The sequence below is a fragment of the Polistes dominula genome, unplaced genomic scaffold (assembly GCF_049000335.1).
Source record: "Polistes dominula isolate Pdom_NZ unplaced genomic scaffold, Pdom_raw_medaka contig_24, whole genome shotgun sequence".
NCBI lineage: Eukaryota > Metazoa > Arthropoda > Insecta > Hymenoptera > Vespidae > Polistes > Polistes dominula.
Genome location: NW_028301150.1, coordinates 3,702,501 through 3,711,211, shown reverse-complemented (window position 1 = coordinate 3,711,211; position 8,711 = coordinate 3,702,501). Strand labels below are relative to the sequence as shown.

The 8,711-nt window shown below is 32.0% G+C and overlaps 1 protein-coding gene across 6 annotated transcripts in view; it reads right to left on the bottom strand.

Annotated features, from left to right (window-relative positions):
• Positions 1-8,392: 8,392 nt before the first annotated feature.
• Positions 8,393-8,711, bottom strand: part of LOC107065572 (zwei Ig domain protein zig-8) — a 285,070-nt gene continuing 284,751 nt past the window's right edge. For all 6 annotated transcript variants that reach the window (XM_089177770.1, XM_089177774.1, XM_089177773.1 and 3 more), the window contains one exon: positions 8,393-8,711. This exon is cut by the window's right edge. The gene's annotated coding sequence lies outside the window, so the exon portion shown is untranslated.

The following is an 8,711-nucleotide window of genomic DNA, read 5'->3' as shown; positions in this document are numbered from 1 at the left end:
GAAATACTTGAAACGATTCAAAATGAAGAATGATAATACTGGAGAGAGAGAAAAGCTTTTGGTTAAGATATTACATTAAATCATTTCAGTGTACTGTAAACAACAACAAATTTTTATATCATTTCTTTACTTTTTTTTTCTTCATCTTTTATGTTTGATCGAAAAGTAAAAAAGTATTCATCGGATAAGACAACGTGGAATAATACATTTGTTTACCGACACGTTCATTAGGATGAAAAAATGTATGCTCGTACACATTTTTTCACACACACATTCACACACGTGTAACGATTTATGTATTATATATATATCATGAATATTATATCATGAAAATATTAAGAAAATATTTAAAAATTGGAAAATAAAATATGACTTGGTGGTACACAAATTTTCCCATGTGTACCAATCTTGAAAGGAAAAATAAAAACAAAAGAAAGCAAAAGAAGAAGAAGAAGAAGAAGAAGAAGAAGAAAATGATGATGAAGTAGAAATGGGAGAAGAAAAGGAAGAAGAAAAATTAGAATAAGAATAAGAAAAAGAAAAAAGGTGATTGTATAAAACTGGTTTACTTTTTCAATAGCGTTTTGCTCGAGGCGTCGGTGTTCGCACGTTTACAACGTAAAACTGTGAGCAAACTGTTAGAAATTGGTGCGAGCGTGTGGGGTTCCTTTGAGAATCCAATATTTCCATGATAATAAAGCGTGTCTTTCTCTCTCTTTCCTTCTCTCTTGTTTTTTCTCCGTTTCTGTTTTGCCATTGGACCGGCCCATTCTCTTCGATCTGAGAAAAGAGAGATGGGAACAAAAAAAAAGGAGTAGTAGTACATATCTACTATCAACCTATGTAGGTCGTTCGAGTACTTCAAGCGTTAGAAAAATAGAGAGAGACAGAGACAGAGACAGAGAGAGAGAGAGAGAGAGGATCGACACATCGTTCTACTATTTACTGTAGAAAAGTAAAAAGGTTGGCATTTTGAAGCGCACTTGGATACTTGAATGACATGGTGATATCGTTTAAATGATATTGAATCATTTGATATCAATCTGTAATTAATGGGCCGTTAATCATTTCGAATTGGTACACATGAACAGATAAAAAGAATAGATTAAAAAAGAAAAAAAAAATGAACAACCAAATGAGAAAGAGAAAGAGAGAAAAAGAGAACGATAAAATTCGATTAATGTTGATGATAATTAAAATTTGAACTGTTCCATGCTACGGGCAATATAAAACATATCTATATACATATATATATATATAAAACTATGAGAACGGATACGATTCGAAATTTCAAATGGAAGAAGTTAATTGAATTAAAAGTAATATATATATATATATATATATATATATATGTTATATATATAATATATTGTATATTTAATGTATTACCGAGCTCATGTTATAGCTTTAGACAATTTTAATGATGTTTCTAATAAATTAATAATCATTTTTGTTTGCATTCAAACGTAACGAGAGTATTCAGATTCAATAACGCGTTATATTTATCCTGTCGTTGTAAAATGGAAAAGTAACTTATTTTGTTATTTAGCATAAGACGGTTTGTAAAACTCGAAAGAGAACGAGTTAAAAAGCTGAGTTGGTTGGGTACACTACAAGTCTTTCATAGTCGGATTAAGATAAATTCGTTTCTACTGGACTACTTTGTGCGTCATTCAACTTGACTTTCAAAAGCATCTCTTTAGATAATAAGGTAGTAAAATACTTTATACAAATGCCATGCATACATATTAGTTTTGAAAGTGTAAATTTCTTTTTTTTTTTTTTTTTTGCTTTTTTGTTGCTTTTTCCTAGTTAAAAAGAATTTCTATTTGTTTGTTTGTTTTGAAAATGTATATTGTCAGTAATGTTTCGAAGGTAAATGAGATTTTATATAGGATCGTTTAAAATGTCATGCAACGTTTCCTTTTATGATTCATTCAACGTCGGGTTTCGTAGAAAAAGCAGGGGTATCTGGTAATGCAAAAAATAGGACCCACGAGTCCTATAACACGAGTATAAATTATGTCGTCGATCGATCGCAGTTTGTTCTACCTTTTTTTTTTCTCTCTTTTTTTCTCTCTCTCTTTTTTTTTTTATTTTTTATATATGTGTCGTTTAAAACGATCGTTTAGTCGTGGCACATCGTGCATGGTTCACTCTCTTCGACGATATCTACAAAAAAAATAACAAAGGTTATGTTTCAGTTAAACGATTTCCTTTTGTTTTAGAAATCATTCGTAAAATCTTTCGTTATTTATTTTGATCATTCGAAATTTTAAATTCAATATAAGTATATACGTATGTATGTATGTATGTATTGTTCGAACTTATAACGAAGTTATTTTCATCGAGAAGAGACAATATGCGAAAACGGCTGATCAAATATCCGACAACTTTCCTGACTATTCCAATCGAACAACGCGCACTCGTTTCAGATTCCAATTCTACTTCCTATCGAAATGTTTCGGATCGTTAGATTAGAATTTCGAATTAGGAGGAACGTTGCTTGGACGTTGCTTGGACATTGCTTGATGAAAGGGATAGGAATCTCTTGGTGGTTTAGAGTTACTCGTGGAACGTTTAACGAATGACTCGTTATATGTTACATATGTGTGTGTATTTGTGCGTACATTTACCTAATTATATAGGTCACACGCGCGTTACCGGTAGAAAATTATAACCTTTCTGAACTGTTCGATAAGAAATGATGTTTTTCATTAGCGTTAAAAGCATTAGACAAATTTTATGACGGTGTCGATATTAATTTTCGAAAAAAAGTATCAACTGTGGCTTACTCTCTTGATTTTTCCCTTATCATTTTCTCCTTCCATGATTTTAGCCTTCTTTTTTTTTTTTTTCTCATAAGAGATAAGATGCGATGAGCTATTACGTATCTCCCCTAGGAAACCCAAAGAAAAGAAAAGAAAAAAAAAATGAAGAAGAAATAAAAAAAAAAAAAATGTATATTCCAAGTTTCCAAGTTGAACTTCTTTTAGTACTATAAAAGATTAGATAACCAGGAGGTTAGGATCGTGGTTTTCTCAGAGAACAGCGATGCGTATCGTAGTACCTCCTAGAGTTCGCAGGTAATGCTAATCGATGCCGAGAACGTTTACCAGCGATTTTCAAAATTTAACACATTCGTTTTCTTTTTTTTTTTTTTTTTTTTACGAATATACAATATATTTCATTTTAAAATAATGAAAAAAATTTTCTTATATTTACCTTATATCACATCGATTAAATTTATATTTCACTATAATTTATAAATTAAAACATTTTGTTTTTCTTTCATATTGATATTACAATTGCTAAGAACAGCAAGAACTTTGATATATTTCTTTTCTATCACAATATTATCCCTTTTAATAAAATAATATCATTAATTAAACACATAAGTTCGAATAAATTGAATAAAAACGTCTGATTGTGAGTGAGAAAGAGAGATACTATGTGTATCTGGAAATCGTAGTGTTATTTTCCGATTATTCGACATGCGTACAGGTGGATGAGGTGTGAAATGGGAAGGTGAGGTCGAGTGAAGAGTAAAAGAGGAAACAAAGAGCATTGAGAAAGAGAAAGAGAAGTAGTAGTATAGTGTAAGAGGAAGAGAGACGACGAATGGTAGTTGAAATAGGAAAGAACCAAAAGAGAAAAAGAGAAAGAGAGAGGGAGAGAGAGAGAGAAGGAAGGGGGTTAGGCACACGAGGAAGTTGGAAGGGGGATGAGAAAGAAGGATAGTAGTAGGGGTAGAAAAGAGAGTGAGAGAGAAAGGGTGACGAGGAAAAGAGGAGCAGTGGAGAAGAGAGGGGCAGATTTGACCCTGCTTGTGCACCTGGATAGGAGGCTGTAATCAATACCACAGAAAGTGCGCGCTGCGCCAAGCTCTCTCTCTCTCTCTCACTCTCTACCTCCCTTCCTCCCTCTCACTCTCTCTCTCTCTTACTCTCATTTATTCACTCACTCACTTCCTCACCCTTACCCCCTTATTCGTCCGACTACCGATATCTGAATAACGAGCGCGCAGGTACTACAACCAGTCCCGGCCGACGGAATTTCCTTTTTACTAATCCGTCCCGTCGTTTTGCGAATTTCTCTCTTTCTCTCTTTCTTTTTCTCTTCTATCACCGTCTTCCTTCGTTCCATACTTCTTTCTCGCAGTCCTCGTTAGTCAGCTCTTGTAATTGACTTTGATCGTATCTACAGTGTATGATCGTTCTTTCTTTCTTTCTTTCCTCTTTCTTTCTATCACTCACTGTTTTTCTTCTATATATATATGTATGTATGTATACATATATTCGTGAACTTTTTTGTTGATACATTTTTCAACGTCGATGAAAAGTATGAAAGAGTTAGAGAAGGTCCATGTTGCCTAATCGATAATATCTTGAAAATTATATATATGTAGATTTGGAATGTATATATTATAATCTCAATGGTTTAATAAAATACCTAACATCTCAATTTTATCTAAATTTTTTTCATCTTTTTTTTATATATACATCTTTTTTTAGAAATTTTTAATTTTTAATTTTATCGATAAAAATATCATCCTTCTTGTTTGAATAAATGAAAAAACATCTGAAATGAAGATTTTTATTCAAACGCGAGGACGGATAATATATTATATATATTACAAAGCGAGAAACTTTATCGATGCCCAGATTTTTATCGTAATTAGATATATTCGATTTGATTAAATATTTATTTTCATTGAAAATCGGATGAAACGTTTCATGCGAATAAACGTATAATTGTTATCTTTTTGTTTATTTCCTATTGATTAACGACGAATATACGTAATATTCGGATTGTTCGGTCCGATGAAATGGAATTAATTCATGCTGCATTGGAATAAAGTTTATCGAAGAAATATCTTTAGATAAATCGTTAGAAAAAGGAAAGGTTTTTTTTTATTTTTGTGTTCAGTTGTAACAGTATATGCATATAAAATTTTGAAATGACCCCGAGATCACCGTTGGAAAATAACGATCGTGGACATACGCGAGTGTATTGTCTGTCAAAAGAGAGAAAGAGAGAAAGAGAGAAAGAGAGAAAGAGAGAAAGAGAGAGAGAGAGAGAGAGACAAAAGTAGAAATAGAGATAGATATAGAGATAGAATAGCATCAGTCGAGTATGACGACTTGCTCAGGGCGTTGGTTGTGTTACGTTGTCGAATGCATTTATATGCACTGCAAAAGTTACTGAGTGTTTTCATTTCGCGGCTTGCGTGTTTGTAATGCGATTACCGTTCTCTTTCTCTGTTTCTATCTTTCGCGTGTCCTCGAAGGGCCTTCTCTCTACGAATTTTCAACTCGGATCTAGGAAATAAACACAACGAGTTTCGAGATATGTTACAGGAGTTCATTCTTTGTTTTTTTTTTCTCTTTTTCTCACATATACAAACATAAACACAAAAAGGGAGCCAACTCATACACACGTGTATGCACTAATGCACACATAGAGATATTCATACAAGAGACATATGCACATATATGCGTACGAATAGTTAGATTAAACTGATTGGAATAAATCTCGAAGTACGATCTTGATTTTATCTGAATTATTCGTTTGCTTCAATTGTCCTTCTTGACTGACGGGAATATATAAGGCGTTGAAAACCAGAATAGAACAATCTTATCAGATGTGATTTTGATTTTGTTAATTTGCTTAAGACCAGTTTTGAAAGTGCTACATTTCTTCCTTTGTAGGTTAAATCAAAGATAGATCTTAAAAATGTATTTTTAAGATATTTATGTTGTTTTATTACCAGATGATACTGGGTATTTTTAAAGAAAATGTGGTTTCATGCATTTTGACTCATATATAGCTTTTACCTGTCTTGACGTTACATTTCAATGATTTGTGTATGTAAAAGATGTTAATGATTGATTTATAGCTATTTTTAAAATATTAATAATAAATAAAGTCAAAATGAAGAAATGATGAGAAAAAGTGGGAGGTGGTGGGTGTTTAAAAATAGACAGAAAAATCAGTGCCGTTGATTTCTTTAATCAACGCTGGTGTCTTTCGTGTAATTAGGTTGGAACAATGAAATTCTCTTAAACGCAATTACTTCTTCTCTTCCTATTCCCTTTCCCGCTCCTTATTTCTCTCTATCTCATTGTTTCCTGCTTCACTCGGGAAAACCGCGAGAAAGAGAAAGAGATAGAAAGATAGAGAGAGAAAGAGAGAGAGAGAGAAAGCGTTCGTAGACAGCAACAAATCGCGAGCCCGAGGTCAAATAATTGAAAGGTTCGCTGGAACTCGACAGGGTGGAATAGGTAATCGGCGCGATCAAGCGGGGTTAAACCGCAGGTGGTCTAATTGCGAGCAAGCTCGCCTTCGGTAATCGAGGGGACGGGGAACCAACGGGGAACGATGTCATATTACACTCTCAGATAATGCATCTCTCTGCTCGTGCAAATTCATGTGTCGCGTGTCTAACGTTTATCTTTCAACTCGACGGCCCTTTTTCGAGAGCTTTATCGAGCATTCCTTATTCCCCCCTTACTCCCCTATTCTACCCTAAAGAATGTCTAATTTTAATTTCACACCTTAATTATTCTCTCTCTCTCTCTCTTTTTCTCTTTTGTCGTTATTTATTTGATAGGAATTCACATTGTATTCTTTGATTTGAAATTTATCTCTTAGGCATTGCTGAATGTTGCTGCTCGGGGTTCTTTCTTTGTATGGCAGGGTTCAACGAGAATTACGTGTCAACGATAAAACTACAATATGTGATGAACAATTGCTGTTCTGTTTTTCATGATTAAATTATAATTTTTCTTAAAGAAATTGTATACATATATTTTTTACTTAGACAATTTACTTTAATAATTAACCCTTTGAGTGTTGAATACTTTTACCTAAATTTTTTTTTTATAGGAACAAAATAGCTTATTATTAATCAGATTCTAATAATAAATTATATTTGATAATTGAAGTTTTTGTTTCTGAATATAATTTCATTGATTAATACAACTATTACATTATTTTACATTAATATTAACAAACACAGATACGTCGAACGATGAGGTTAATAATTTTTACCAAACGCTTATATGCGTCCATAGCACTCAAAGGGTTAATAATAAAAATAGGTATAATATATTTTAAAAGATGTTATCCGCGAAAGCCACTATAGTGGTGTGTAGTATCTAAAAGGTTACTCATCTTTGTTACTTACTGATTTTTGTTGTTGTTGTTGTTCTTCTTCTTTTTCTTGATGTACCTATTGTAAATATTTTTATTACGAACTAAAAGGGGTATAAAATGTTTGTATATGAGAGGAAGAGAAAGAGAGAGAGAGAGGGATAGAGATGGACGAATATCAAGTCATGGAAAAGCTCTGTTTCGTGACAAACAGACAATATATCGAGTTTGACACACTGGACCGAGACGAACATCAACAGTTCTGAATATAATATGTCACTAGCGATCGAACATTATTTGCATACCTTAACGTAATCAGCGTCGTGTTGTATATTTATGGAATATCCTATATTATGTGTTCGAGTATGATTGCAAGTGGAAGAGGAGGTGGAGGAGGGAGGAAAACGTACGGTAATTTCTTCGTTATTCGACCTTGATGTTCGAACGACTATTGTTATAATTGTTATGGATTTTCCAACGAGCTATATAACGACTACTACCGTCGTGTTCATTTAAATTACAAAACGTTTTCATTAATTTTCAAATTTGTATTATAACAGTTTGTCTGTCGCAGGCGTCGCATTATTTAATAATAAAATTGTAGAACGTTTTAATACCATGTGGAAGAAAGTATATAAAAATAATAATAATAATAATTATAATAATATTAATGATAATGAAAAGAATATTAATTATTATAATAATATTTAGAGAGATATTAATTATATTATTTTATTATTGAACATTGGACCGAATAAATACAAATTTCTTCAAATCTTTTTTCTTCGGTAATTTTTTTATTTCTGATTATAGATACAATATACATCGTAGGCTAGATGAAACACTTATTAAGTATATTAGCCTATCTATAAACGTTACGGTTGGTGATTTTTTAACTAAATGACGTGGAAAACCTGAAAAAGGGAATAGAAAAGAAATAGTAAAAAAAAAAAAAAAAAAATTAAATAAAAAATAAAAATCCAAACAGAGAGAAAAGTAAAACTTTTAGATTAAAAGTCGTCGCCTCGCTTTAATTTTTTTTTTTTCATATTTCTCTTTTTTCCGTTCTCTTTTATTAATTAATTAATTAATTTATTTATTTAATTATTTAACTTAACTTTACTTTACTTTATACTTTTTCATTCTGGACTTGGAGGTCGACGACGAGACTCGAGGAGGTGGAACGAGGAGTGGATCGAGATGAAAACCGATGAATTGTTTTTTTAGTTATTTGTCAAAAAAAAAAAAAACAAAAAACAACTCAAAACATTAGTTTCTCGCTAAATAAAATATTTCTTTTTTTTGTTTCCTTTTTTTTTTTTGAAAAATTATTCGTTCACTCTCCATTTGCGTTTTATTTTGTTCCATTTTTTTACTTCTTTGTCCTTTTTCCTCTGTCTCCTCCTCCTCCTCCTCCTCCTCCTTCTCTTTTTCAACTATTCTTTTTCATCCTTTTTCATCACTTATCTATACAAGTAAATCGTACGTTACTTACACACAACGGAGCAAGATAGATCAAAGTATAGAATTGATATTATACATGTTCTTATACAGTT